The sequence below is a fragment of the Panthera tigris genome, chromosome C1, assembly GCF_018350195.1.
Source record: "Panthera tigris isolate Pti1 chromosome C1, P.tigris_Pti1_mat1.1, whole genome shotgun sequence".
NCBI lineage: Eukaryota > Metazoa > Chordata > Mammalia > Carnivora > Felidae > Panthera > Panthera tigris.
The window spans coordinates 172,468,039-172,476,148 of record NC_056667.1 but is presented as its reverse complement, the minus strand read 5'-3'; the positions used below and the strand labels follow the sequence as shown (position 1 = coordinate 172,476,148).

The 8,110-nt window shown below is 37.7% G+C and overlaps 1 pseudogene; it reads left to right on the top strand.

The window, feature by feature from the left end:
• Positions 1–2,703: 2,703 nt before the first annotated feature.
• On the top strand, positions 2,704–7,254 carry LOC102963288 (annotated as a pseudogene).
• The last annotated feature ends 856 nt before the right edge of the window (positions 7,255–8,110 follow it).

Below are 8,110 nucleotides of genomic sequence, written 5' to 3'. Positions count from 1 at the left end.
TTAGGAGCAGAAAAGAGTGAGACTACATCATTCGTAAAAGCTTCTGCACAACAAAGGAAACAACCAACAGAGACAACCTATGGAAAGGGAGCAAATATTTACAAACCATACATCTTATAAGGAATTTAAGCAACTCAATTGCAAGAAAACAAATAAACCAATTTTAAAATCGGCAAGTAGAATAGAGAGCCCAGGAATAAACCCATGCAAAAACTATTTATGACAAAGAGGCAAGAATATACAATGGGGAAATGACAGTCTCTTCAATAAATGGTGCTGGGAGAACTGAACAGCCACATGCAAAAGGAATGAAACAACTACTATTTTACACCAAATACAAAAAATAACTCAAAATGGATTAAAGGCCTGAGGAGAAGCTGGCTGGCTCAGTAGGCGAAGCATACAACTCCTGACCTCGGGGCTGTGAGTTCAAGCCCCACATTGGGTGTAGAGATTCCTTAAAAATAAAATCTAAAATAAAAAAAAAAAAATGGATTAAAAACATGAGTGGAAGATTTAAGCTATAAACTTTTAGAAGAAAACATAAGCAATAAACTCCTTGACATCCACCTGGACAGTGAGTTTTTATTTTTATTTATTTTTCTCTAGAATTTTTTACTTTTGTATATTTGCCTGATTATTAATTTCCCATAATAGACTCTTAAAGACAGTGAGTTCTTAGATCAGACTCTAAAAGCAAAGGCGACAAAAGCAAAAACAAAGAAGTGCAACTACATCAAATTAAAGAGCATCAGCAAAACAAAGGAAACCATCAGCAAGATGAAAAGGCAAGCCAGCGCATCTGGGCGGCTCAGTCAGTTAAGTGTCCGACTTCAGCTCAGGTCACGATGTCACTGTTTGGTTTGTGGGTTCCAGCCCCGCATGGGGCTCTGGGTTGACAGCTCAGAACCTGGAGCTTGGAGCCTGCTTCAGATTCTCTGTCTCCCTCTCTGTCTCTCTCTCTGCCCCTCCCCTGCTTGTGCTCTGTCTCCTTCTCTCAAAAATAAATAAACATTAAAAAAATTTTTTTTCAAAAAAAAATGAAAAGACAATCCATGGAATGGGAGAACATATTTGTAAATAATATATCTGACAAGAGGTTAATATCCAAAATATATAAAGAACTCACACAACTGGACAATCTGATTAAAAACTGGGCAAAGGACTTTGGTGGGCATCTGATTGGTTCAGTCAGTTAACCATTCAACTTTTGGTTTTGACTAAGGTCATGACCTCATAATTCATGAGATTGAGCCCCAAGTCTGGCTCCGTGCTGAGAGCATGGAACCTATTTGGGATTCTCTCTCCCCCTCTCTCTCTGCCCCTCTCTCTCTCTGCCCCTCTCTGTTCATGCTCCCTTTCTCTCTCTCTAAATAGCTAAGCTTATTTTTTAAATAAACTTTTTTAAAAAATTGGGCACAGGATCTGAAATAGACATTTTTCCAAAGAAGACATGCCAATGGTCAACAGACACATGAAAAGATGCTCAACATCACTCATCATCAGGGAAATGCAAATCAAAACCACAATGAGATACCACCTCACTCACACCTGTTACAATGACCAGAATCCAAAAACAAGAAATAACAAATGTCGATGAAGATGTGGAGAAAAGGGAACACTTGAGTCCTGTGGTGGGAATGTAACTCTCCAGCAAGGAAAACAGTATGGAGGTTCTTCAAATAATAAAAAATATAAATTCCATACAATTTAACAATTCTTCTTCTGGATATTTATCCAAAGAAAATGAGTAAACTAATTTAAAAAGATATCTGTACTCCCATGTTCTTTGAAGCGATTTTTTAAATAGCTAAGATATAAAAACAACATAAGTGTCCTTCAGTGGATGAATGGACAAAGAAAATGTGTTACACAGACACACACACACACACACACACACACACACACTGGAATACTATTTAGCCGCAAAAAAGAATGAAATCTTGCCATTAGTGACAACATGGATGGAATTGAGGGCATTATGCTAAATGAAATAAGTCACACAGAGAAAAAAAATACCTATGATCTCATTTATATGTGAAATTAAACAACAACAATAACAACAAACCAAGCTCAGATACAGAGAATGGATCGGTGGTTTGCCAGAGGCAGGGAGTGGAGGATGGTAGAAATAGGCAAAGGGTGTCAAAAGTTATAAACCTCCAGTTATAAAATAAATAAGATACAATGTGTAGCATGGTAACTAATATGAAATGCTGTATTGTATATTTAAAAGTTGCTGAAGAGACCTTAAAAGTCCTTAAAATATATATATTATGTAAGTAAAATATATATATTTATGTAAGTAAAATATATAATATTTATGTAAATTATATATATATATATATATATATAGTAACTGTGTATGGTGACAGAAGTTAACTAGACTTAGTGTGATGATCATTTTGCAATATATACAAATATCCAATCATTATATTTTACACCTGAAACTAATATAATGTTAAATGTTAATTACACCATAATTAAAAAAATATATTTTTGAATGTTTATTTATTTTTGAGAGAGAGACAGAGAGAGAGAAGGGCAGAGAGGGAGACACAGAATCTGAAGCAGGCTCCAGGCTCTGAAGTGTCAGCACAGATGACTTCTTTGTAGAAATTGACACACTGATTCTAAAATTCATATGAAATTGCATGGGACCGCATATAGCCAAAACAATCTTGAAAAATAAGAACAAAGTAGATGGCCCTCACTGGTATCCCAGCTGGTTACTTCTCTGTAGAAAGCACAGATTTGGCCACAGCTAAGGGTTTGCATAAACTTAATGGGATACTTCTCCAGGAGCCACACTTGCAAAACGTTTTAAACTAAACTATGCCACTTATGGGAAATAACCAGATAATAGCCCTGAGTACTCCCTTTTTTGAGGGGGGAGGGCTGACTCCAGATGTTGATTTTGGCAAGTTGTATGTATATGGTTGACTGTCAACATCTGCCCCTCCTGTTGAGGAGGCAAGGTGGTTTTGGACCAGGCAGGCAGGTGTGACTAAGGGTTTTGGTTTTATGGAATTCACAGATGAACTGGAACAGAAGCAAACCCTGATAGAATGCCAGGGAGCAGTGAGACTGGGGTCTAAACCAGTGCTTTTGAGCATGGCAATGGCTAAAGTGAGCCATATGAAGCCAGTGGAATATAATCAGATGTGTCTTCATAGCTACAGCCAGTGTTACTAGCAGTACCAGAATTACCATGCCTAGTGGAGCTATGACCAGAGAACACAGGCAGCAACAGCTATAGTTACTCCCAATATGGCTACACCCAGAGCACCACACAGACCTATGAAGAAGTTGGAGATAGTGCACTGAATGATCCCTCGCCATAGCTGGATGTGACTAAGGCCAACAAGGAGTTCATGGAGCAGAGGAAGGAGCTGTATGATGCACTAATGAACTGTCACTGGCAACCTCTGTACATGGTGTCTTCAGAGACCCCCCCCCCACGCATGACACAGCCAAGACAAAGGAATAGCCAGAATGAACTATGTGAGGGAGAAGACAGAATATTTTGCTTATTTTTTTTTTCTTCCAAGGTTTTATTTAAGTTCAAGTTAGTTAACATATAGTGTAGTACTGGTTTCAGGAGCAGAATTTAGTGATTCATCACTTATATATAACACCCAGTGCTCATCCCAACAAGTGCCCTTCTTAATGCCCATCACCCATTTTAGCCCCCATCCACCTCCTCTCCAGCAACCCTCAGTTTGTTCTCTGTAGTTATGAGTCTCTCATGGCTTGCCTTCCTCTCTGTTTTTATCTTATTTTAATTTTCCTTCCCTTCCCCTATGTTCATGTCTTGTGTTTCTTAAATTCCACATAGGAGTGAAATCATATGGTATTTGTCTTTCTCTGACTTATTTCATTTAGCATAATGCACTCTAGTTCCATCCACATCACTGTAAAAGGCAAGATTTCATTGTTTTTGATGGCTGAGTTATATATATATATATATATATATATATATATATATATATATGAACATTTGGGCTCTTTCCATAATTTGGCTGTTGTTAATAGTGTGGCTATATACGTTAGGGTGTATATGCCCCTTCAAATCAGTATTTTTGTATCCTTTAGATAAATGCCTACTAGTACAATTGCTGGATCATAGGGTAGTTCTAGTTTCAACTTTCTGAGGAACCTCCATATTGTTTTTCCAGAGTGGCTGTACCAGTTTGCATTTCTATCAACATTGTAAGAGTGTTCCCCTTTCTTCTCATCCTCACCAACATCTGTTGTTTCCTGAGTTGTTAATTTTAGTCATTCTGATGGGTGTGAAATGGTATCTCATTGTGGTTTTGATTTGTATTTCCCTGATATTGAGTGAAGTTGAGCATTTTTTCATATGTCTGTTGGCCTTTTGTATGTTTGCTTTGGAGAAATGTCTGTTTATGCCTTCTGTCCATTTCTTCTTAACTGGATTATTTTTTTGGTGTTGAGTTTGAGAAGTTCTTTATAAATTCTGGATACTAACCCCTTATCTGATATGTCATTTACAAATATCTTCTCCTGTTCCCTAAGGTGTTTTTTAGTTTTGTTGATTGTTTCCTTTGCTGTGCAGAAGCTTTTTATTTTGATGAAGTCCCAATAGTTCATGTTTGCTTGTGTTTACTAGACGTGTCTAGTAAGAAGTTGCTACAGCCAAGGTCGAATAAGTTGTTTCTGTGTTCTCCTCTAGGAATTTTGATGGTTTCCTGTCTCACATTTCAGTGTTTCCTCCATTTTAAGTTTATTTTTGTGTATGTTGTAAAAAAGTGGTTCAGTTTCATTTCTCTGCATGTCGCCATCCAGTTTTCCCAACACCATTTATTGAAGAGACTTTTTTCCATTGGATATTCTTTCCTGCTTTGTCAAAGATTAGTTGTAGATGTGGATTCATTTCTGGGTTTTCCATTCTGTTCCATTATTCTATGTGACTGTTTTTGTGTCAGTACCAAACTGTCTCAATGACTATAGACTTTTAAAATAGTTTGAAGTCTGGAAGACTACAGGTTTGCTGTTCTTTTTCAAGGTTGCTTTGGCTATTCAGGGTCTTTTCTGGTTCCATACAAATTTTAGAATTGTTTGTCCTAGCTCTGTGAAGAATGCTGGTGATATTTTGATAGGGATTGCATTAAACGTGTAGGTTGCTTTGGGTGGTATAGACATTTTAACAATATTTGTTCTTCCAATCCATGAGCATAGAATGTCTTTCCTTTTCTTTGTGTCATCTTCAATTTCCTTCATAAGTGTTCTACAGTTTTCAGAATACAGATCTTTTACTTCTTTGGTTAGGTTTATTCCTAGGTATCTTATGGTTTTTGGTGCAATTATAAATGGGATTAATTCCTTGATTCAGAAAGAATCCTTGGGTACCTGGGTGGCTCAGTCAGTTAAGCATCCGACTCTTGGTTTCAGCTCAGGTCATGATCTCACAGTTCATGAGTTTGAGACCTACATCTGGCTCTATGCTGACAGCACGGAGCCTGCTTGAGATTCTGTTTCTCTCTCTGCTCCTCTCTTGCTCACTTATGCATGTGATCTCTCTCTCTCTCTCTCAAAATAAATAAATAAACTTTTAAAAATTTTTAGTTAAAAAAGACAGAATCCCTTTTAAACAAATTATTGCAAGAACTTTTACTTTTGGAAATACGATTTTTAAGATTTAGTAATCGACTATTTCCTTATATTATGAATATTCCTGCAATACTGCTGTCTTCATTTGACGGTGAACCATTTCATTTGAGTTTTAAAACCAAGGGACCAACTGTTGAAGAGGGCTGAACAAGGTTAACATTTGTATTTCTTTGAACAAAAATCATTTACTCAGGTAGGTCTATCCACACTCCTGGAGATAAGGACAGTTTGGGATTATTAACCAAAGCGGATCATATGATTCAAACAGTTACTAAATCCCAGTTTTAGAGGTCTCCTTAGGTAACATGCATGTAAGTCACTGAGATTATAGTCAGAATATGTAGATTACCTGCTGTAGGTCAAAGAGTGGGCAATTTCATCTATGGAATTTCAGGTAACCCTCTCCACCCACAAGTTTTCCCAAGTCTGGTGGCTAGGTAGAAGAGAATTCATTAGCCATTCTAGCTGGGATGGCCCAATGTGTAGTAGGAAGTGATGGAGCCAGATAAATATAGACCAAAGTCTTAAGATATGGAGTTTGTTAAAAGACCGGGTCCAGATTTTCAAAAGCCTGCATTGTTTTAGGGGCAAACCTGTTGAAGAGCATTACCGGGCCATCTATGTGAAAGCGCTCCAACCTTGACCTTAATTATATAAATTCCATTAAATAGGTACACATTTTTAAAAAAGAGAACCCAGGAAACTAGGACTTTATGGTTTGGAAAATTCTTAACATATCTAGATTGCAAAAGATGCAAAAATTAAGAGATTCACTGTCAAAAGAGTTTGCAGTAAGGAGAACACAGAGATTGTGCAAACTTCTGCTAGTATCTCAGAAAGTTTTCTTTGAAGAGATTAAGCATGTGACTCATTGATCCCCTCAAACATCTCAAAAGTAGCCAAAAATAGAGATAGGATCATTCAGCGAAGATATGTAGAGTAGCATCTGGTATGATGGAGTGAGTCTTCTTGATGTACACAGGAGATCCACAAGGTTCTTGAAAATTTTACATCAGCAGAAGCACTGCCAGATTTGTCTAAAAGGGCTGAAGTTCAGAGTGAAAAAACATATGGGGCCCACAAAGTGTTCCCAGAAGAAATAGGCTGATAACAATACAGTACTCAGCTGCAAACATGTGCTACATTTCATGGTGGTGGTTGGAGGGTGGGGCAGGGGATGGTAAGGACCACTCAGGGTGTTGGGGCCATGAGCCACAGAGAATTATTCACAGACTTTGAAACCAAATGGAGTTTCCCAGCTGGATTTTTAAGTTGCTTGGGACCAGTGACTTCTTGTTTTTCCTTCTACTTTTTTTCTTTTTTGAACCAAAATATCTCTGTTAGATGCTTGTTCCACCATGATATGTTGGAAACAGATAACTTTATTTCCTTAGTTTCACAGGCCCACACATAGGGAGAAATTGTATCCCAGGATGGACCATAACTCAAGCCTCATTCATACCTAATTTAGATGATTTAGATGACAAGATTCCGGACATTCAGGCTAATGAGATTAAGGAGGGATTGGGGACTTTGAGTTGCTGCTGTGCCAGTTTGGCTTTGGGTGACTTTGAGATGGGTTTAATGTATTTTGCATGTGAGACTGAAGTAAATCTTTGAGGCCAGAGGTGGACTGTTGTACACATAATGCAGCACTCCTCCCCACCACCCACGAAAGATGTCCGTGGCCTAATCCTTGGATGCTGTGTATATATTACCCTTCATGGCAGAAGGGCTTCACAGTAATTTAAAGCTAATTTATTGTCTAGGGCATGATAAAGGATTGATGTTCATCCAATGACCAAGATTGCATAGACCAATGAGAGGATACGGAGTGGGTAGGGTGAAGAACTAGATTTGGAAAATTAGAGGTGAGAAGAAGAGACCGTCTCTCCCATGGTGTGCAAACCAGATTCACAGGTCTGTTATTGAACCACTGCTATACTGCATGCAGCTGCTTTACGGTTCTCTTGAGAGACTAGGACTGTCCAATGGGAATAAGGTGAATTTAGTTACTGCTATGTCATGTCTGTTACTAGGAGTCACTGAGTACCTGTGAGATGATTGAGAAAAAAGGTTCATTTTTTGCTAGTAATTTAACACGACTTGGTGGTGAAATGCTTGGCTTTGGTTCAGGGGTAAAGTCAAAATCAAAAAGTCAAAGCCAAAATTGGTATTACTACAAAGTAGGAAATTTGCATATTCTTTAATAAACTCTTCCCTTTCGTTCCCTCACTAAAGTACACTGAGAAGTTCAAACTCATTTACTTGTCTTCTAATTAGGTGATAATATCTCTGAATTTTGAAGGTGTTTGTGTCACTTTTAATCTCAAAAACAACTTTGCACTGTTCAAAGATGAGAAAATTTATAAACCATCAACTTTTTATCTCTCGTGGGAAATTTAACACGTGTCCTACACAAGATCGAGAATAATTTCTATTACCCAGGTGGAGACCATAATTCTCCAAATTAAGT